This window comes from Chrysochloris asiatica, unplaced genomic scaffold, assembly GCF_000296735.1.
Source record: "Chrysochloris asiatica unplaced genomic scaffold, ChrAsi1.0 scaffold00127, whole genome shotgun sequence".
In the NCBI taxonomy this organism is placed as follows: Eukaryota; Metazoa; Chordata; class Mammalia; order Afrosoricida; family Chrysochloridae; genus Chrysochloris; species Chrysochloris asiatica.
Genome location: NW_006408645.1, coordinates 8,599,841 through 8,624,595, shown reverse-complemented (window position 1 = coordinate 8,624,595; position 24,755 = coordinate 8,599,841).

Sequence of the window (24,755 nt, the reverse complement as noted above, 5' to 3'; positions counted from 1 at the left end):
ACAGCCCCCACCCACACCAATGTGGGTTCTTCTGCCATGCACGTGCACAGATACTCTCACCAATTGCAGAAACAGGCAGCTCAGCGGCCAGCCCTGAACTGTTTATTAAGAGGGAAAAGGCCAGAACAAGGATACTGGAGAGGGAGAACGCAGTTAAAAACAAAACAGGCCGAAAATAAATCCTGAGCAAACAGTGGCATCTTAAAATTTATCATGCAGCCTTGAAGGGAAGAATCATACACCAGGGAGGCAGACAACACCTGTGAAAGTTATTCTGAGTTAGCAATAAAAAGAGTGAAAAGATAAGCCTACATCCTAAGCACTTCTACCTGGAAGCAATCAGAAAGCATAAAAAATACCAAAACACATACTTAATTAAGTATTAAGGCCACATATAAACACTAAACATGTCCAAGAAGCAACAACAGATGACTATATCAATACATGTCTAGAAACAAGATAAAATGTCTGAGACAAATGACCTAGAGGTAGACCTGGACTACATTCTAGAAGGAGGGCAGGCCTTGGAAATGCCTGAGAAGGAATTCAGAAAAAAGATTATAAAATGTTTCAAAACACTTTACAATGGAGTTGAGAAAAATAAGGAAGAAGTTAAGAAAGTACTACAGGAACAATCAAATAAATAGATACTGCATTGTAAATAATTCAAAACCCACAGAAAGAGGTCCAAACAATCAATAACAGAATATCAGAAATAGACAATACACTGAAAGGGCAAAAGAATAGAATAAATGAGATGGAAGACAGAACTAGTGAGCTGGAAGACAAATTGCTCAATACCACTAAGATAGAAGAGCAAACAGAAAAAATAGTATAAATAAATCTGAAGAAGGTCTAAGATTCATGTTGGACATCATGAAGAGGAATAACTTAATAATTATCAGCATTCCAGAACAGGAAGAATCACACAAATCCACAGAGGTAATAGTTGACGAACTGCTGGAAGAAAATTTCCCTAACATCCTGAAAACTGAAAAGATAAACATTCGAGAAGCTCAACGACACCCAGGAAGGATAGACCCCAAGAGAAAATCACCGAGACATATCATAATCAAGCTCTCCAAAATCAAAGATAAGGACACACTCCTAAAAGTAGCTAGAGAAAAGAGAAGAGTTACATACAAAGGCAAGCAAGTCAGATTAAACTCAGATCTCTCAGCAGAAACCATGCACGCAAGAAGGCAATAAGGAGACATATATAAGACCCTGAAAGAAAAAAATTGCCAACCAAGAATCCTTTATCCAGCAAAGCAATCAATCAAATATGACAGTGTAATCAAAACATATCAGGATAAACAGCAGCTAAATGATTTTGACAAAGCTAACCTTGTGCAACAAAACATCTTAAAGGGAGTTCTTTGGACTGAAGAACCAACAAGAATAGACAACCACCAGGGATTGACATACTTGGCAACACCGTCCAGAACTAAATCGACAGATGGAAGAGTTGAGAACAGAACAAAATTATAAGAACAAACTCAGAGAATCTGGGATGTCAGTCTATGATCAAAACAATTACAATATGAATGATGGTAAACACTTTGAAACAGCTATCCAGATGGTGAGAAGGTCAGGTAGATTACAGGATAAAATAGACTGCACTAAATGGAAGGGAAAGTTAATGGACTATAAGGTAACCTCAAAGAAAATTAACACTTCACAACATACCAAGAAAATGAAAATCCAAGAACATGGAAACAGTAAAACTATGAGGAAACTCACAAGAAAGAACACAAAAACCATGAACTCAGCACAGGAAGACATGCAGAACAAAGAAAGCAGAAACAACACAAAAAAAAACAAAACAAAAACAAAAACAAATATAGTGGTAGCAATTTCCATACCAATCAGTAATTACACTGAATGTAAACTGATTAAATACCCCAGTTAAGAGAAAGAGAGTGGCAGAATGGATAAGAAAACAAGATCGTTCAGTATGCTGTCTGCAGGAAACACATCTTACACACAGAGACAAAAACAGATTAAAAGTCAAAGGATGGGAAAAAATATACCAAGCTAATTGCAATAAAAAAACAAACAGGAGTAGTAGTACTAATCTCTGATAAAATAAACTTTAAGGCAAAAAACAGCATAATAGATAAAGATGGACATTATCTCATGATTAAAGGGATACTTGAGCAAGATGTTGTTGTTATTAGGTGCCATCGATTCGGTATCAACTCATACCAACCCTATGCACAGCAGAATGAAACATTGCTCAATCCTGGGCCAACCACACTACTGTTTCCATGCTTAGTCCACTGATGCTGCCACTTGGCTAATCCGTCTCATTGGAGGTCTTCCTCTTTTTCTCTGACCTTACCAAACATGATATCCTTCTCCAGCGACTGATCCCTCCTGACAATATGTTCAAAGTATGAGAGACGAAGTTTGGCCATCTTGCTCTCCAAGGAGCACTCTGGCTGCACTTCTTCCAAAATGGATCTATTGGTTCTTTTGGCAGCCCATGGCACTTTCAATATTCTCCTCCAACACCATAACTCAAAAGCATCAATTCTTCTACGGTCTTCCTAATTCACTGTCCAGTTTTGCATGCATATGCGGTTATTGAAAATACCATGGCTTGAGTCAGGTGTACCTTAGTCTAAAAGGTGACATCTTTGCTCTTCAACACTTTAAAAAGGTCTTGTTCAGCAAATTTGCCTAATGCAATATGTCGTTTGGTTTCTTGACTGCTCCTTCCATGAGTGTTGATAGTTGATCCAAGAAGAATGAGGTCCTTGACAACTTCAATCTTTTCTCCCTTGAAGAGAATGTTGTTCATTGGTCCAGTGGTGAGTATTTTTGTTTTTTTTACATTGAGCTCTGATCCATACCAAAGGCTGTGTTCTTTGATCTTCATCAGTAAATGTTTTAAGTCCTCTTCACTTTTAGCAAGCAAGGTTGTATCATCTGCATATTGCTGGTTGTTAATGAGTCTTCCTCCAATCCTCATGCCACATTTTTCTTCATATAACCCAGTTTCTTAAGGAGCTCTGGTAGCGTAGTGGTTACAAATCGGGCTGTGAACCGTAAGGTCAGCAGTTTGAAACTACCAGCTGCTCCGTGGGAGAAAGATGAGGCGTTCTACTCCCGTAAAGATTAACAGCCTCGGAAACCCTGTGCAGGGTTGTTATGAGTTGGAACTGACTCCACGGCACATAACAACAACAACAACAACCCAGTTTCTTGGATTATTTGCTCACATAACCATAATAAATATCTATGCTCCCAATAAAAGACCTCCAAGACATAAAGAAACTCTAATAGATTTGAAGAAATAGATGAATATACAATAATAGTAGGTGTTTTTTTTATACCACTTTAAGAAACAGATAGAACAACTAGAAAGACACTTGAAAAAGACAAAGAATTAAACAACACAATCAGCCAACTAGACATCATAGATGTGTACAGAGCATTCAACCCAACGAAAGCACAACACACATTCTTTTCCAGTGCACATGGAACACTCTCCAGAATAGACCATGTGTTAGGCCACAAGACAAATCTCCAGAAATTTACAAATATCAGAATACTACAAAGCTTCTTCTCAGACCACAATGAAATCCAATTAGAAATCAACAATAGGAAGACCAAGGAAATAAAGTCAAATACATGGAAGCTGAATAACACCCTCTTGAAAAGCGATTGGGTAGTAGAAGAAATAAAACGTGAACTCACAAAGTTCTTAGAAACAAACGAGAATGAAAACACAACATGCCAAATATTTGGAACATGGCAAAATCAGTGCTGAGAGGAAAATTTATTGCAGTAAATGCAAACATCCAAAAGGAAAAAAGAACCAAAATTAGCATATTAAAGCAGCATCTACAACAATTAGAAACAGACCAATAGAGGGAACCCAAAGAAAAAAAAACAATAAAGATTAGAGCAGAAATAGATGAGATAGATAACAGAAAAACTATAGAAAGAATCAACAGGACAAGAAGCTGGTTCTTTGAAAGGATTAACAAAATTGACAGAACACTGGCAAACCAAAGAAAAGAAAAGAGGGAGAAGACACAAATAACACACATTAGATACCATAAGGGCAATGTCACAATGCAATTAAAGGAAATCAAAAGGATAATAGCAGAATACTATGAAGAGTTGTACTCCAACAAATTAAAAAACTTAGAAGATGGATAAAATTTTAGATAAACATGACCTACGTAAACTTACACAGAATGAAGTAGAAAACCTGAACAGACCCATTAAAAAAAAAGAAGAAATTGTTCAGATCATCAAAAAACTCCCAACCAAAACAAATCCAGGCCCAGATGGCCTTATTGGTGAGTTCTACCAAACATTCAGGAAAGGTCTGTCACCACTTCTATTCAAATTATTGAAGAAGATAGCAGAGGATGGAAAACTTCCTAATAATTTTTATGAAACAAGCATAACCCTCATACCAAAACCAGGGAAGGATGTCACTAAGAAAGAAAATTATAGACCAATATCCCTCATGAACATAGATGGAAAAATTCTCAACAAAATCCTTGCCAACAGAATCCAGCAACACATCAAAAAGATAATACACCATGATCAAGTGGTATTCATATCAGGGATGCAAGGATGGTTCAACACTAGAAAAACGATCAATGTTATCCACCATATAAATAAGAAAAAAGAAAAGAACCACATGATCATATTGATTGATGCAGAAAAGGCGTTTGACAGAATCCAACATCCATTCCTGATAAAAACATTCAACAAAGTAGGAATTGAAGAGAAATTCCTAAACATAATTTAGAGCATGGCATGAACAGACACTTCACCAAGGAGGAGATCTGGGCAGCCAACAAACATATGAAGAAACGATCACAATCACTAGCCATTAGAGAGATGCAAATCAAAACAACATTGAGATGTCATCTCACACTAGCAATAACAGCAAAGATAAAAATTATAGAGAGCAATGAATGCTGGTGAGGATGTGAAGAGACCGGGATGTTCCTGCATTGTTGGTGGGATTGCAAAATGGTCCAACCTCTCTGGAAAGCAATATGGGGCTTCCTCAGAAGGTTGGAAATAGAAATACTTTATGATCCAGGAATACCTCCACTTGCTATTTACCCACAAGAAATACAAGCCGTAATACAAGTAGAAATACGCACACCAATGTTCATAGAAACACTATTTACAATAGAAAAAAGATGGAGACAATCTAAGTGCCCATCAATGGAAGAATGTGTAAACAAACTGTGATACGTACACACAGTGGAATAGTATGCTACCTTGAAGAATAATAAGGAAGCTGCAAGCCACCGCATAACGTGGATGAACCTTGAGTATATTATATTGAGTGAAATTAGTCACAAAATGAGAAATACTGTATAGGACCACTATTGTAAAAGACTAAGAAAAAGACCCCATACTAAAGGGGGAGGGAGATTCTTTGCTGGTTACCGGGATGTGATGGGTGGGATGAGAGGAGGTAGGGGAAGGTGGAACACAGGGTAGGGAATAGACTTAGGATAGTTTGGGTGCTGGGGAAGGAGGGCAATATACAACAAGGGGGAGGGAAATGGAAGAACAAGGCAGATCGGAGAACAGTTAAGCAGGTTTGCATGGGCTAAGTGGGACAGAGGTAAATATTGATCTATGCACATCCTTGGATACAGGGATTGAGTCATGATTGGAAAGGGCAAAAGGTGGGAAACAATGTTAAGAAGCTTGGCTGTCTTTTGAATCTTGGTTTCCCTTGCATACTATTATAAAATAGACACTTGAGGGGGAGAAAAAGGAATAGCCAGAAATATCACCATAGAAAGCTTGTAAGTCCATATTCTGCCTATAACTGATTGGAATACCTAAAATGCGACTAAAATGTGTCCAGTGAAGGACCATAATTGGAATCCTGAACCCCATCCAGAATCTTCTGAGGTAGGAAATTTCCACTTGAAAGGACAAGCAGGCCAGCCTGGAGTGACTAGAAGGACAGAAGATACTTCTTGAAAGACAGACCGACAGGAAAAATACAAAACAATAATGGCAGTCTGACTGACTGCTATAGAAACAAGTAAATTGCTCACACAGGAGACATCAAGGCAATTGGTTGGTTTCCCTCAGGGCATACTATCTTCCAAGGCTAAGACTCAATGAGAATACACGAGCAGACATGTGCTCTGACTTGTGACCATGTTGGTCACAGATAACGGGATGTGAGGGAAAAACATCAATGAAGCAGCAAGCTAAGCCCTACCATGTTCAATAGACTCCTGTGAACCCAAGTGGAGACCTGGTTGGTCAGCAGTGTGGCAAGACCTGAGGACTCATTGGCCCAGAGTTAGTGACATAGCCACAGAGGACTAGAGTGTAGAGTGAAGCGTCCAGCAGATAAGTGAGGGCATATATACAAGAGCACTCACACTTGAATATAATATCCACTTGACCTGGTTTTAATGGTTGGATTACCAGAATTCAATTAGAAGAAGAAAGAAGAGGGAAAAAAATGTAATCTGATACAATTTGATGAACTTGCCCTCCACCTATGGATGCAGTAGTCCAAAAGAGGGAACTAATCTTTACAGCGAGGATCATTCCCACCCCCTCAATACACAGAGTAGACAGGGATGGGCAACTAGGACATTGGCTACCCAAAATGAGGGCTACAAAGGCAAGAAGTGTCAGGTTTACAAGCTTTCAAGAGGGAGCCTAGATCTAGAGGGTGCAGAGAAAGGCAGAATCTCCATGGAGTAGTATCTAATCTGTCTGGGCAGGACTCATGAAAGGAGATGGGCATGGCTTTCATGTTGCACAATAGTGAATTATTGCTATCAGGACTGACTGTGAGGCTTAGAAATGTAAAGGTAGACGTTTTGTAGCAAAATGAGTGGAGTGGTTGACTTTGCAGTCCAGGAGCGTAGGTTCCTGGGGCCATCAATGCAGAAGAGCAGAGTGTGGGACCCTACCCAGAGAAGCAGTGATCCCAGAGATGGAGACAGAGACAGTTATGTGGAGAGAGGGAATGGCTGGGGGCTCTAGACCCAGAACGGAAGAGGAGCTGTGTGCTGACGACCAAGGGAAAGGCTTGCAGTTTGGTTGGTGGATGATGCATGGAGGGGATGGTAACCATGGCAATGAAAAGATATATGATAGGATGAATGTAAAGCTAATGTTCGCCTGTGTAAACTATCACATAATTCACAATAATTTTTTTTTTAATGGAAACCCGCCCCCCCCCAAAAAAAAAAAATGTGCCACTAAATACAAAGTGTATAGTCAACTGTCTTCTACACATTAAGCACCTGGGCAATAGCAGGGCAGCATCTGTAAGGTAGGATAAAATAGAGAAATAGGGGCAAAACTTGCTTCTGTGCAATCTGGAACCAGTGAGCAAAAGTACAAAAGAAGTTCTGCTGTACCCACCACAGTCAGATACCTGGAATGACATAGTTTCATGTAACAGTCTTTGAAAAGTGTAAGCAAAAGAAACAAAGAGGTGTACAGAATACCAGAGACTCCGTGTGCATTGGTAATGCTCATAATAACATTCCCTCCCCCATTGACAATTAAAAGGGGAAAAGTGGGTGGATGTAACAAATCATGCAACAAATCTTTTCCATATGCTCCAAGTAAGACAGAGTAGATTTAAGTCATGATGATGTCAGGGAAGCCAATTATTGTCACTCTTATAGCTCTGGAAGCATTAGCTAGTACAGTTAAGAGAGAAAAATAATAAGAACTATAAAAGTGGTAATGGAGGACATTAAATTATTGTGATTTGAAGATATTATTGTGTACTCAGGAGAATTTGGCTGGAAAACTACTCGAAATAAAAAAGAATTCTTAAAATTCCCTGGTTGCAGAATTTATATCAAAATCATTCATTTTCTTATCTACTAACTATAAACAGAAAATTTAATGAAGAAAATATTCCTTTTATAATACCAAGCAAAGCAAAGGCCAAATAAATAAATAAAAACTAGGAATTAATGTTTCAGGGCTTATGTGACAGAAACTTTAAAACTCTTCTGAGAGTTATAAAAGAAGTCTTGGAGAACAGTCATAACTTAAGTTTAGATAGAAAGTCTCAAGATCATAAAGATTTCATTCTTCTAAATTAATGTTTAAAGCCTGTTTGATCAAAATTAGGATACCAGTGAGTTGTGTGTTTGGGAAAAACCTTGAAAATGATGTAGTTTTTAAGGAATACATGTACAAAATTACTATGACTCTAAACAATTAAGAAAAATACCGTCAGTGGAACAGAATCCAGAATCTAGATAATATACATATAGATGTATATAAAGATGTCATATGATAAAGATGATTGATATTTAGCAGGAAAAGATGAATCTGTTAAAAGAAAAGTGGTGTTGCAAAAATTGAAAACATAACTTGTGAGAAAAAATAAAGCTGATGAGGAGCTCTGGTAGCGTAGTGGTTACGAATCGGGCTGCGAACCTTAAGGACAGTGGTTCGAGACTACCAGCCGCTCCGCGGGAGAAGGATGAGGCTTTCTACTCCCGTAAAGATTTACACCCTCGGAAACCCTGTACAGGGTCGCTATGGGTCGAAACCGACTTAACCGCACTTAGCAACAACAACATATCATTTGACAGTGAATTTGAGATCTATCAATTGTGTAAATCTAAACAAAAGAAAGTTTGGAATTACTACAACAACCATGGGTGCCCAAAAATATCACTGGATTTGAAAAGGAGAGATTGTCAGAGTGGTGACATAAAATTTAAAAAACAGAGTATGAAAAGCAGGGCCATGTGAAAAATCAAATAAATTGACCACACTGTTGTTATATGTTACAATGGTTTTATAAAAATGATTAATAAGCAAACAAATATTCCACTCATAAAAGTGGATAATCACTGTAAGCAAAAATAAAGATGAGTTACTAATAAACATTAAAAAACTCAACCTCAATTATAATTAAATAAATGGAAATTAAAATGTTATATCATTCACACCTATCTTATGTACCAGAGTAAGTAAGTGAGAGTAAGTATTTCCAGGAAAGGCTTTGGAAAATGGGCATTCTCATTTGATTGAAGTCTAAACTGATAAGATGTAGTGCTTACGACTCTGACTGCCAACCTCAAGGTCAGCAGTTCGAAACTACCAGCTGTTCTGTGGGAGAAAGATGAGGCTTTCTGCTCTGCAAGGATTTACAGCCTCAGAAACCTTGTACTGGGTAACTATGAGTCGAACCAACTCCACATCACATAACCACCACCGCCAACATATTTTTGGTGGCTCTGTGAGTTAATGCTCTGTACTGCAAAGTGTGTTTGAACACAAGTCGGCAGTTCAAGCTCACCAGCTGCTCCTCTGAAACTCTATATGGGATTGCTGTTGGTCAGACTGACTTGAGGGTACTTAACCACAACAACATACTTTTGAATGCACATACCCAACAGAAAGTTATAAGGATAGGCAATGAAATATAATATTTAATAGTTAAAAATCATAAATATCAATTAAGTGGCATTGTTAAGTGTCATCACATTGGTTAAGACTCATAGCGACCCTGTATAAGGTTTCCGTGTTGTAGTTGGTGAGTTTCAGCTGCCAACCTTGTGGTTCAAATGGATCTTACAGTCCAGCGCATCAACCTGAAGCGCCACATTTGTTAAATAAAGTAAGATATATCCAAAAGAGCCAATTCTATGCAGCTTTAAGAAGTGTTGCACATTGACATCCACCATTACCAATAAATAAACAAGTGAATTAAACCCATGTGTGACAGAGGAATACTGTGTTCCATATGCTTTTCATCCACTGATACTTCAGAAGCAGAACATCAGGCCTTTCTTCTGAGTTACTTCTGAGTGGACTTGAACTTCCAAACTTTCTGTTAGCAGCCAAGTGCTTAATTGTTCGCACTAAACATCAACAAACCCTTAGAGAATAAAAATAAGTGTAGGTCAGTAATATTGACAGATTCCTTTTGTATAGATAAATATTACCCATGTGTGAGTGTGTCTGTATGTGTGTGTGTTTATGGTGTTACTTGCGTATTTTAACTGTAAGAAGATTCAAGAAAAGTTTAGCAATGTTTGCTTTTTATAAAGAGTTACTTGGGATTGGAGAAATGAAACACTACAATTTAAGTATCATTTTTTTATTTTTGTCACTTGTTAATTTTCTAATGGGAATAATGGTGCCATGGGATTTATCTTTTGGCTGCTTTCTGAGAGACAAAATAGGAAATGCCTAATTGCTGCAGGATGATGCATTGGAATGCAAGGTCAGCAGTTCAAACTTACTACAAGCTCCTCTGAAACTCTTTACAATGTTGCTATGAGTTGGCACCAACTCTATGGCACTTAGCAACAACAACAACAATAATACATATGGAAAGAAGAAAGATATTCTTTTTCTCTCATTTGTAGTTGTGTATGTGTGTGTCCTCCAGGACATATTTATTTTCTTAATTTTTCAGAATCATCATAGCAATTTCATTCATGTATTTCTCATGCCCACTTTAGGGCAGCATGTGACTAGGTCCTAACACAACTCATGAAATGACACATGGGTTTGGCACTGTAGGATAAACATAGGGCTGCAAATCGCAAGGTTGGCAAACAACCGGGTCGCATTTAAAATTTACTTGCTGCTCCTCAGAAACCCTGTACAGCGTCGCTACGATTGGGAATCAGCTCCATGGTACTCAACAAGAATAGCAACACATTGTGTGTCTGATGAATGAATTGGAGGTCATATAGACTTTGTTCCTACAGCTTTCTGAGAATTGTTTGAGAAAAACATTGCTGAGGTATGCACAAAATACAGAGCAGTGGAGGCTGTTATATAGAAAGCCCATCTGCTGTGGGAGAGACCATTTTCTCATGAGCTCTATCCAAGAGGTGAAAGGACTAGATTGTGTCAGGAGGGAAATGGAGGCTATAGGGTACAACCTCTTAATATTACCTTCCGGTCTCCCCAGTATTCCAATGTATTCTTGGCCCAGAGAACACCAGGTGAAGGTTGTCATGTACTGCAAAGTTTCCTCTAGGGTCAGAGATTAAAACAAAGTTGATACATGGCAAAGGCGGAGCAAGAAAGCCATGACAGAAGGTCTACTTTGCTATACATCTTTTCTTTTTTCTCTTAACTAGGTAAATTGGTTCTCTTAAAGTAAAAAGATGGATCCTTGTGCTCAAAGATTAATGGTTTATTGTCCAGTAGCCCAAGATGCTCAAAATGTATGCCTTTCCTAATATAAGAGTAATGCATACTGGGTTTGAGTATTATATCAAACTTTATTATTTTAAAGAAGTCTGTTTAACTTTGTTACCTCTAGGACTGAACAATGGGATCTGTTTTTATGGGCTGATGAAATAGTCATCTCATATGTGTCACTGAGGATTAAAATAAATGTCTGTCTTAATAAAAAGAGAAATTATTTATATGGCTAAAAATAATCAGAGGCTACAAAATTCTTCCCTGATGAAGAAAGACCTTATGAATTATTGTCAATTTGAAGTGTCGACTGTATAAGCTCCTTTGTGCGATCTGAGAGAATGGGAGTAATAAGCATATGACAAATGTAATGGCAGTCCTTATCTATTGTTCTGACAAATAGTGCTTTCTGTAATATGCTTCTTCAGAGTTTGAAAGTAAAGCAAATTCTAAAAGGAACTTTGGTTGCAACTTTTTCTGGGAAAGACAAATTGTAGTCATAGAAAGACAACACATACCTGCAGAGTTCTAAAAATAAAGCCTTTCACTTCGCTGGCGTTTGACCTGTTACTGCAAGTCTGCTTTTCAGCAGACGAGACCTAACCTAACCTTTAAAGACTTTAATGTCCTTTTCTTCACAATCCTTCCTCTTGTCCAGCAATGCAAAGTAAGTATGTACTTGAAATATCTTAACAACCAATTTTTCTGAGGCATAAGTAATTGTATTGCATATTTCAAGAACATAAAAAGAAAATTAAGGTAGAATGAGATGTTATCAAAGCAATAGTAACAAAAAAAATTTTTTTTTCAATATAGTTGGAGAGTCAAGTCCAATTTGTCCTTGTTCTGGTAGCGTAGTGGTTACGAATTGGGCTGCTAACCTCAAGGTTGGCAGTTCTAAACTAACAGCGGTTCCGTGGGAGAAAGATGAGGCGTTCTGCTCCCATAAAGATTTATAGCCTTGGAAACCTGTGCAGGGTCACTATGAGTCGGAACCGACTCCATGGTACTTAACAACAACAACTAATAGACTTAGCTGGCAGGCACCATGTGGAATATACTGGTTAACAGGGTGGTGTGAAAATTTATGGTAGGCTATAGTGAGAAAACAGAAAATTTCTCATGGTATTTAATTTTTCTCTCATTTTAAAAAGTTAAATTGTCATGTATTTTTTGTGATGCATGTAGTATATTAATATACTGCTGTTGTTCAGTGCTATTGAGTTGGTTCTGACTCATAGTGACCTTGTATAGGGTTCTCAAGGAGCAGCTGGGTGGGTATGAACCACTGATCTTGTGGTTACCAATCCAGTGCTTATCATACAACACCACACTAGGACTCCTTTAATTAACTAGTAATTAAAAAATAAGAACTATTTGAGAGTGAGTATGGCTGCTTCTTTAGTGGACTGTCTGTTCATGTGCTCTGTTCATGTTTTAATTGAACTATTTGACATGCTATGATTTTATGGCAACACTTTTAGAAGTTTGTGTTAAATATATAAGGAATGAATATCTAGATTGTATTTCAACTTTTACATACTAAAACTTAATAGAAATTTATGTTTGCTTACAAGGGTTTTAGACTTGCAAACCTTAAGGTCAGCAGTTTGAAACTACCAGCCGCTCCGCGGGAGAAAGATGAGGCTTTTTACTCCCGTAAAGATTTACACCCTCGGAAACCCTGTACAGGGTCGCTATGGGTCGGACCCGACTCGACGGCACTTAACAACAATGACAACAATACCATTCTTCCCCCAATTCTAGACACCATTTTGTTAACAAAAATTATTTTTTAAGTTTTTATTGTGAATTGAGTGATAGTTTACATGGGAGAACATCAGTTTTACACTCATTGTGTCATTGCAATGATTACAATCTCCTCTGTGCATCATCATCGTTCAACAGTATTTGCTTCTTTTGCCTCTGTTTTTTTTTTTGTGTGTGTGTGTGGTTTTTTGGGGAGGCATGGGGGATGCAAACAGAAACATTCAGGAATATATAATCATTTAAATAACCAAAGGGCATATTCTACAAGCCTGCCTCCTGGCCGCCAGCACACAGCATTTCTCTTTCCATGAGTCTAGAGTCCTCAGCTGCTCTGTATCTCCATGTCTGCATCTCTGCTTCTATCTCTGGTGTCACTGTTTCTTTGGATAGGATCCCATATTCTGCTGGTGCTCTCCTCCCTTGATGGTCCTGGGGTCCTCTGTTTCTGGACTGTAAGATTAACTACTCCCCACTTTTTGTTAAAAAATTTCTATCTTTACAGTTGTGACAGTTGCAATTTGTCATGATAACAATTACTCACTATGAAATCATAAAAATCTTATCCCCATCTCTCCTTCTAGACAAGATGAAAACTTTTCAGTAGGGATTCTGCCGTCCTCCACACACTCTGATACTAAATTCCTTCTTGAAAACTTGTAAGCCAGTTACTTCATGCCTTTATAGCCCCCTATTTTAGGTAGCCATTGTTTAAGTTGCCTGTCCCTATCAACCCTGTATTCAGAAGGGATAGGATTGATTAACATAAATATTTTTATTTCCTTTAATTTATCTTCATAGATCCATTACTTCTCAATAAATAATACTTTTTTTTCTTTGAAACTTCATTCATTTACCAAATCTTTCTGGGATGTATACAGGAAAGGAATTTAGGAAATCTGTACCTATGTAGTCTCATTGAGAGTATATATATTTGATAATATCCTTAGATTTGAAAAATCATATACTTGTACCTGACGAAATTCTTGAAAACATAAAAAAATACATGCTTGCTGAAATACTGCAAGTAAATCAAATTTTGAGTCATATTGGCCTTTCTTTTAGTGACCGCTTACTATAGTACAAGTTCTGAAGAACACTACCTTTTCTGAATACATTCTAAAATTCTAATTAACTGATCATAACATATTTTGTAAAAAAAAAAAAAATAATAATAATAAAGCATATTCTAGTTTGTGCCTATGATAATAGATTCTAGTTTGTGCCTATGATAATATCCATTCCACTTATCCTTCTAAATGCTATCTTGAATGAATGAGAATGGGGAGAAATGACAGCCATGGCTAAGATTTGCAGATAAATTACAGAATTCTTACTTGAAGACATGGGCAAGTTTGTGAGAATGACTTCTAAATGTGTTTCCCATGTATGGTGAAGGGAGGAATGGAGAATGAATGCCTTGCATGATATCATAAGTAATTATCAAGTTCAAGTTTGTCACTGTTGTTGACATTATAGCTTTATAACTGGCCTCTCTTTTCTCACCTCCCCTTTATATGTTATTCTCCACATGGCAACTAGAACTTTTTAAATAATGCACATTAATTAAACCAATTTCTTACATAAAACCACCCCAGAATTCATCATTAAAATAGAATCTACACTCCTTATCAAGATCTATGGTTCTCCATGATTACATCCCAGTACCCCAGTTGCCCTTGTGGTAGCAGTACCATGCTTACCCTACAGCACCAGACATTGACTGTCAGTTTCTCAAACTCAATCAACTTCTAGCATTCTTAGTTGTTTTGCAAAATATGTATTGAGAAATGACTTATCAATAAGTGAACCAGTTAGTGGCTTTTTACAGATAAATGCTTTTAGATTAAGATTTTTTTTTATCTTTAAATTATCTTTTTTATGTTTGAATTTTATATATATATATATATATATATATATATATATATATATATATATATATATATATTTTATCTTTAAATTATGTTTTCCGGTTTTCCTGAAAATGGGATACATTTGTTTGGACATATCAACATTTATCTACACAGAATGATAACTAACAACATATTAAAACTACATTTTAGAATTTACAAAAGTAATGTTTTTTACATATTCATTTTTACTATCACAAGAATTCTGAGACTTAGTTCTAGTTTACAAATGAGAAAATATAGGCTGTGTTAGCATATGAAAGATTCCTCTCTTTCAAAGCTTTCCCTTTTTATATATCATGGCCAATCATGTTAACTCTTCTAGACAATCACTATCCTTGATTCTTAGGAGCATTCTAGCTGTAATTCTTCCAACACAGATTTGTTTGGCCTTACTTTCAATGTTTTTCTGCAACACTATAACGCAAATACATGAATTCTTCTACAGACTTCTTTATTCATTGTCCAACTTTCAGATGCATATGAAGCAATTAAAATTACCATGGCTTGGTAAGGTGCACCTTAGCCCCAAAAACTGATACCTTGTTCTTGAACACTTTAAGGGGGTCTTGTGCAGAAGATTTGTCTAATGATATATGTTGTTTGGTACATGGTGTGTGGCACTACAGACTAATGTGCTGGACTCCAAAGTCTGTTTGAGCCACAAGGTCACCAGTTCAAGCTCACCAGCTGCTCCTTGGAAACCCTATAAATCATTGATAATGGGTTTCAACTGACTCAATGGCACTTAACAACAACAATAGGCACTTAACAACAATGATATAAGTTGTTTGATATATTTCCAACTGCTTCCATAATTATAGATAGTAGATCCAAGAAAATGAAGTCTTGGATAGCTTAAATCTTTTCTCCGTTTATTATGATGTTATTTGTTGGTCCAGTTATGAGGATTTTTGTTTTCTTTACATTGAGGTGCAATCCATACTGAAAGCTGTATTCTTTGATCTTCATCAAACTATTTTAAGTCATCTTCCCTTTCAGCAAGCAAGGTTGTATCATCTGAATTTTACAGATCACTAATGTGGTGCTGTGGGTTAATGTGCCAGACTGCAAACTCATTTGAACTGCAAGGTTGGTGGTTCAAGCTCACAAGCTCCTCCTTGGAAGCCCTATAGAGGGTTTCTATGGGTCGGAACACACTCCACAGCACTAAACAACTATAATGTGAGACATAATTCTTAGGGTGGTCCATCTTCAGGACTGAGGGGAGTCTTGAGGGTAGCTGGCTAGTATAACAAAAGTTGCTTAGGGGAGGAGAAGAACTAGTTTGACCAGATAGAAACTTTAAAATAAGAATACAGCCATCAAGGAAATAGGGAAAGTTCCTGGGGAGGAGGGAAACTAACTGTAAGTGGGAATGCTACCAGCTAGGACTAGTAGGCTTTGTTGGGGTGGGGTGATCGATTATAAACTTCATTTTTTGTTGTTGTTAAGTGCATTGATTGTAAACTCCATTTGTTGTCGTTGTTAAGTGCCATTCCAACCCATAGCGACCCTACATCGAATTTCCAAGGAGCAGCTGGTGAGCTTGAACCACTGACCTTGCAGTTCAAATGACTTTACAGTCTGATGCTTTAGCCCACAGTGCCACACCATGGTGTTCAGTAAAAGAGGAACTAGGGGAGGGGCTTTCTCCAGACAGGAGAATAAAACTCTATGTGAGTCAGCCATGCCTCGCTTCTGCTTGTGTCTACTGGGTTGGGCACCTGATTTTGCTAAATTAAATAAAACTTCACTCTCATTAAAATGAGTACAGATTGGATTTATTAAGCATTTGTCATTAAGCGCTTGTGATAACTTATCAGTGACCTCATAACCAAGAGGAGGCCAAAGCAGTATCCCAGGGCATTGACGGCATTTCTCACACTAATGAATTATCCTCCAAACCAGATACTACGTTCTTTTTCAAATACTCCAGCTGCTCGATTATTTTTCCAGCATACAAATTGAATGAATATGGTGAAAGAATACAATCCTGGCACACACCTATTGAAAATACCATGGCTTGGCCAGGCTCACCTTAGCCCTAAAACTGATATCTTTGTTCTTGAACACTTTAAAGTTGCATTGTGCAACAGATTTGCCTAATGCAATATGTTGTTTGATTTCTGGATTCCTGTTTCCATGAGTGCTGATTGGGGATCCTACCAATTAAACCTCTGTAGATTATGCATGAAGAATGTCTTTGATAAGCTCATCAGTCCTTTAGACAAAGCTGGGGAAATAATCAATGAGTTTAAATATACATAAACAGAAACTTCCCTACCTGAAATGCATAATAATAATTATAAAAACCAAAAACAGAGTAGATAATTATTATAGAAATGTGGGGGAAGTGCATGAACTTCTTAGTATTATCTTTACAGCTTCCTGAGAATCTATAATTGTTTCCATGAAAAAAAAATTCAAATACATGCCAATGAGAAAGGTTTTCAGAGTACATGATTTAGTTTTGTTATTGAAGTACTATCTTCTGAGAGTGTTCTTTATATAGTTGAAAATAGAGTTTCAAGTTGGTCCTAGATATTCTAAATATGAACAACTATAAATAATCTCTCCTCCACACATATCTTATATGTAAATATTTATGTATTTGTTTTGTTTTTTGCATTAATATGCCTGCAGTAATGTATGCATAAAACTCCTAGCATGTTCTTTCTTACTGTATAGTTAATGGATTACTAACCGAAATGTTGGCATTTCAAACATACCAGCTTCTCCTAGGAAACCCTATACAGGGTTGCTATGAGTCCAACCTGACTCCATGGCACTTAACAATTGCAACCAGCATCATGCTATACAGTATACTGCTCTATACAATAATGTGTATAATAATGTTATACAATTGCTCACGCATGCACATCTTTTTGTTGTTGCTATTTTAAAGTGCCATCAAGTTGGTTCCAACTCATAGTGACCCTGTATAGGTTTTCTGAGGCTTGGCTAGTGAGTTTGAACAGCTGACCTTGTGGTAGTCCAGTGCTTTATCCTACAGTACCATACCAGGACACCTTTTTGTAGTAGATGACAATTAGATATGCTATGGTATAATAATCTGACAATTAGTTATAATTCGGTATAATCTGATTTTATATTTAAGTACACAAATAAAAATAAGTGTAGGTACATAAAATATTTTCAATATTTAAAAAAGTCATTTATGAATAAAAATATGCACATGTTAAGTAGAATTATTGTGGATTATTTTAATTTTAATACATTTAACATTGTGACTTAGAAGTGCTGAAAATCTATCAAATTCTGAAAACAGACATACATTTTTCTCATTAACTATGAGACTTTAAAAAAGACTTTTTAACAGAACCAACTAATAGATAAAATGAAAGAACAAGAGGAGAAATTCTTTTATAGATGGAACCATTTGCATGAATTCAAGAAGCGAATGTACAGAATAGATAAGAAACAGAGGACTCAGAAGAATAACACAAACCACAATAAGAGCAGTCCACTGACCTGCTTGTTCCTCACCTTATCCTATTTGACATCCCTCAGCATTGTGCAATTTTGCAAAACAAAACTATTTCTATACCCATAAATGTCAGTCCATAGAAAGTCTTCAAGTAATGCCATTTCATCCTGAATGAACCTTTGCTGACCATTACTTTGAATTCATTCACCTTTTTCTCTCTCTCTCTTTGTTAAACATCCTTATTAGATAAGATTCTCTTGTGAGGACTGGGAGGCATACATGGGAGGTAAGAGAATTCAATAAATCTGTCAGTTTCCTTTGAAATTTGGCGTCCATGTAGTTGTTTATCACAGGAATCAACATATTTACTTTGAATATGTGACACTAACTTTCATCTAGATGATAATCAAACTAAAGTTAGATACTGAGACAAAATAAGCTGTTTTCTAGGAAGGGACTTCAAAGTGTCTTCCTCTGCTGGTGTCCTTTGCCTGTTCTGGTGCTAATTTTATTTTTCTAACTACTAAATAAAGCATGATTTGGTAAGGAAGCCTCAAGGAAAATAAAAACTCATAATCTTCTTAGACCTTTTATTCTCGTTAGAAATTATTCATATTTGATTCTTCGTTCTTCCATCTTTAAGATGTCTTCTGGCTATTAAAGAAGTGTGATGTAATTTAAAACAGATTTCTTTGCTGCCCATTAAACAAACAAAACTGAAAAAACAAAAATAAAAACAAAACCTGTTACCACTGATTCTGACTACAGTAGAACTGTTACATAGGGTTTTCTTGGTTGTAAGCTTTAGGGAAGCAGCTCAGCAGAAACAGGTTACCAGATGTATCTTTGTATCACTGCTGGGTGTGCTTGACCTGTCAACATTTTGGTTAGTAGTTTAGTGCAAAATATTTGTGTCACTGAGGAACCTTGCTGCATATTGTTGTTGTGTGTTATCAAGTCAGTTCTGAATCATAGGGACCCTGTATAGCGTTTCCAAGGAGACACTGGTGGTATAATTATTTATTGCTGGTCAATAAACCATCTACCACTTAGTTGTTGTGATGTTGAATCGGTTCTGACTCATAGCGATTCAAGGAGCAGCAGGTGAGTTTGAATCATTGACCTGGTGGTTCAAACTGACCTTCAGTTCAGGCACTTATTATACAGCAGTGCACCAGGGCTCCATTTACTGCTTAACAATTTAAGATAATTGTTTATTTTGTTTGTGATTTTGTAGCTAGGAAATTAGGGGCTGATTCAGTTGGAAGGTTCTTGTAGTCTTGTCTGGGCACATGTGATACATTTTAGGGCTGCTTGAATTGGGCTGCGAACCGCAAGGTCAGCAGTTTGAAACTACCAGCTGTTCCATGGGAGAAACATGAAGTGTTCTGCTCCTGTAAAGATTTACAGCCTTGGAAACCATGTACAGGGTCACTATGAGTTCGAACCGACTCCAAGGCACACCACCACCACCACCACCACCACCACCATCCAGATATGAGGGAGCACCATGGCTCTGTAGGAGAAGCACTGGACTTTGAATCACAAGGTTGATGGTTCGATTCTACCAGGAGAAAGTTGAGACTTTATGCTCCTATGAAGATTGATAGCTTCAGAAATACTATACAGGGTTGCTATAAGCTGGAATAAACTCCACAACACAGAACAATGCATGACCAGTCTTGGTGTGGTGCTGTGGGTTAATGCGCTAGACTGCAAAGTCAGTTTGAACTGCAAGGTTGTCAGTTCAAGTCACCAGCTGCTCCTTGGAAGCCCTATACAGGGTCGCAATGGGTCAGAACCAACTCAAAAGCATTTCATAACAATAAGTGAATCCACAGATTTGTTGGGATGGTTGAGATGGTTGGAATGATTTTGTGTCGCTCCATGGGGTCCCTAGTCCTTCAGCAGATGAACCTAGTCTTCTTGTTATGGTGATTACAGACTTCCAATTGCAGAAAGAGGGTCGCCCATACTGCAAAGAGCTTTTCAAGTTTCTCTTTTCATCACAGTTACTAGAGTTCCATTGTCCAAAAAAGTCACATGCCATGCCCCGAGGGTCAGTGGGGAAGGGAACACTTCTAAAAGGTGTGAGCATGAAAGCAGGGACAAATTAGAGCCTGTATGGTAATTGATTGACCAGAGAAGCTCAAATGCATAAATCTAAAAGGAGAAGAAGGAGTTGTCTGAATATTTCAATGGAAGTTAAAAGCGTCATTGAAATTGAAAAGTCCAATTTAAAGAAGTATCACAAGAACAATATAGGGTCACAAAGTAAAAATTTGAGAACCTAAATTTTATCTCATTAGAATCTCTAGCTGTTTTCACATTCTGAATCTGTAATTTAGTAAGACAAAGCAAATCCTGAAAGACTTAATTTTCAATAAAATAGGAAATTGTAAAATATTTTAATGGTCATTATAATTTACTAGACTATTTCAAGAGGCATTATTACATTTCATCTTAATAGAAATCCTGGGATTTGGCCATGACATATTATTATTATTATTATTATTATTATCCTCATCATCATTTTCACAAGAAGAAATTGAGGTTCAGAAAAATGTGATTTGCTCCCAAGTCAAAAAGTTAGATTAAGAGACACCAGTCCCTGCTATTTTGACTTTTAACTTGGTATTCCATTTAATATAATATGGTTGGCATATATTTAGTATTATCTAGTCAAAACTGCATCAATTTGTCCTTTCTATTAATGTATATTGACAATCCCACCTCACCCCAACAAGACTCAATCTTCCCCTTCCTCAGCCACCTTAATCTTTTTTATGGAAACTAATAGAGGAAATACTTAATTATGTATTATTAATTTTATGTGTTTTTGTCTATAAGAAGGGAAGGAACTCTCTGCCATTTATCCTTAGGGCAGTGCCTAGTATAGTGCCTAACATAATGCCAGGTATTAGGTGAGTGTTTGCTGAATTGAATCTTCATCTTTCATAATTATATAGCAATGATGATTAAATGCAGATTAACTCATAACATTATCATTAATCATCAGAGTCAAATGAAATTATATTCAGAACACAAGCGTGACCAAGGCAAGAATCTGAGATAACTATAGAATCAATTTTAACAGTATGCATTAAGGTATTAAGGTACGCTCTCAGGTGGTGGTGGTGTGCAGTGGTGTCAGCTGCAACTCATAGCAACCCTGCATATGGTTTCTGAGGCTGTGCACCTTCACAAAAGCAGAAAGTCTCATATTTCTCCTGCGGAATGGCAGATAGTTTTGTACTGGCTCCTAACGACTACACTAGCAAAACTCCTTGTAAGTTATGCTCTCTAGCCTTCACATAATTATTGATATCCTAAACAAATCAAGATGTAAACACCAATAATTCGTCTTGGATAATTATAGTTCAGTAAGTTGTTTTTATTGTGAATTGCGTAATGGTTTACAAGGGACAGTTTACATAGAACATGGGTTTTGCACACATCATTTAATTGCAACGATTACAACCTCCTCCGTGCATCATCATCATTCAACAGTATTTGCTTCTACTCCCTTTGTTTTTATTTTTGCTGGGAGGGGTATGCACAGAAAAACACTCAGGATTATATGATCATTTAAGCAACAAAGGGCACATTCTGCAAGCCTGCCTCCTGACTGTCAGCACACAGCCTTTCTCTTTCCGTGAGTCTAGAGTACTCAGCTGCTCTGTCTCTCCATATCCTCATCTCTGCCTCTGTCTCTGGTGTTGCCGCTTCTCTGGATAGGGTCTCACATTCTGCTCATGATCCTCTCCCTAGATGGTCCTAGGATCCTCTGTTCCTGGAGAGTAAGATTAATTACTCCCCCTTTTTTGTTACAAAACTTCTACCTTTACAGTTGTTACAGTTGCAGTTAGTCATAACAGTCTTTCACTGTTGAATCATAAGAATCTTATCCTCATCTCCTTTCACTAGACACAACTAGACAAGATGAAAACTTGTAGGGATTCTACCTTTCCCCACACACTCTGAAACTGAACTCCCTCTTGAAACCTTGAAACCAGTTACTTTGTGTCTTGACAATCTACCCCCCTCCCCATTTTGGGTAGCCAATGTCTAAGTTGCCCATCCCTATCAACCCTGTATACAGAGGGGATAGGATTGATACTTGATGTGAAGATTCCTTCCCTCTCAGTTGGTATTTTGAGCTACTACATCCCTAAATATAGGTCATGTTCATAAAATCATAGCAATTTACACTTGTTTCCTTTATCAAAAATTGTGTGTGTTTTTTTTATCTTCCTCTTGTTGAGTTTTGGGAATCCTGGTGTGGTGCTGTGGGTTTACGTGCCAGACTGCAAAGCCATTTGAACTGCAAGGTCGGTGGTTTAAGCTCACCAGTTGCTTCTCAGAAACCCTATACAGGGTCGCTATGGGTCAGAATTGACTCGATGGCACTTAACAACAACAACAACAACAGTTGAGTTTTGATCATAAAGACATTGAGACTATGTCAAATGGGTACTATCTACAAGTTGGATCATTCTTGTGCATCTCCCCTCACTTCTTATCAGCTGGACACTTCACTCTTAGCTCTGGACCTCCATGGCTAGGTCTAATCATCTTATGGCTCATAAACTTGTGGATATATACCAAGTAGATGAATTGCTGGATCATAAGGTAGAGTATTGGTGTGGCACTGTGGGTTAATGTGCCAGACTGCAAAGACATTTGAACTGCAAGGTCAGTTGTTCAAGCTCACCAGCTGTTCCTTGGAAACTCTATACAGGGTCACTGTGGGTTGAAATCGACTTGACAGCACTTAACAACAACAACAAGGTATCTTTATTTCAAACTTTCTGAGGATGTGCCATACTATTTTCCAGTGTGGTTGGACCATTTTGCATTCCTTCCAGCAATGTAATAGGGTCCCAGTCTCTCCACATCTTCGCCAACATTTATTGTCTTCTGGTTTTTTGAACTCCGCTGTTATTGCTGGTGTGAGATGATATCTCATTGTTGTTTTGATTTGCATTTCTCTAATGGCTAATGTCATTTGAACTATAAGGTCGATGATTCAAGCTCACCAGTCGTTTTGGCTCGGAACCGACTCAACAGCACTTAACAACAACAATGGCTCATGATCATTCCTTCATATGTTTGTTGACTGCCCAAATCTTTTCCTTAGTGAATTATCTGTTCATGTCTTGTGCCCACATTTTAATTGGGTTATTTGTCTTTTTCTTGTAGAGGTATTGTGGTTTCCTACAGATTATAGAAATTAGTCCCTTGTGTGATATGCCATTGCGAAAGATTTTTCCCTTTTCTCTGGGCCCCATTTTTACTCTTTTGGTGAAATTTTTTGATGCACCTAAGTTTCTAACTTTTAGTATGTCCCAATCATCTATTTGTCTTCTTTTGTTTGTGTAATTTTCACAACATTTTATAGTATATGTGTGCCCTGTATTGTTGTTATTGATGTTGTTAGGTGCCATCAAGTTGGTACCGACTCATAGCGACATTACCTTTTGTTCTCACAACAAAATAAAACACTGCCCGATCTTGGGCCAACCTCACTATTGTTGCCACGCTTGAGCCCATTGATGCTGTCACTTGGCCAATCCATCTCGCTGGGGGTCTTCCTCTTTTTCTCTGACCCTCCACCTTATCAAACATAATATCCTTTTCCAGTGACTGGACCCTCTTGACAATATGTATGAAGTATGAGAGACGAAGTTTGGCCATCCTGGCTTACAAGGAGCATTCTGGATGCACTTCTTCCAACACAAATCTGTTGGTTCTTTTGGAAGCCCATGGCACTTTCATTATTTTCCACCAACACCATAACTCAAAAGCATAAATTCTTCTTCTAATTCGCTGTCTAGTTTTGCATGCATATGCGGTTATTAAAAATACCATGGCTTAGGTTAGGCACACCTTAGTCATCAAGCTGACATCTTTGCTCTTCAACACTTTAAAAAGAGGCTGTGTTAGAGCCCTTAAATTTGTCCATGTATTTTCATTGCTGACCTTTAAAATTCTAGGATTCACATTTAGGTCTTTAATCCATGCTGAGTTGGTTTATATGTATAGTGTGAGGAAAAGGTCTTGTTTAAAACTTTTGCATGTCAGTTTCCATTTCTGCCAGCACCATGTATTGAAGAGACTATCTTCCCCCCATGTGATATACTTGTGCCTTTTGTCAAAGATCACTTTGCTGAAGCAATGTTTTGCATATTCTGGGCCTCTTTCTTTTCCATATAAAGTTTGTAATCATTTTCCCCTCTCTTTAAAGAATATCATTGGAATCTAGATTGGAATTGTGTTATATCTGTAGATTTGCTTTGGGTGTTATTGACATTTTCACAGTGTTATGTCTTCATATTCAGGAGCATGGTATATTAATAAATTTTTGTAAGTCTTCTTTGGTTTCTGGTAGTAGTGTTTTGTAGTTTTCTTTGTATGTTGTTGTTGTTGTTGTTATGGGCCGTGGAGTCGGTTCCGAC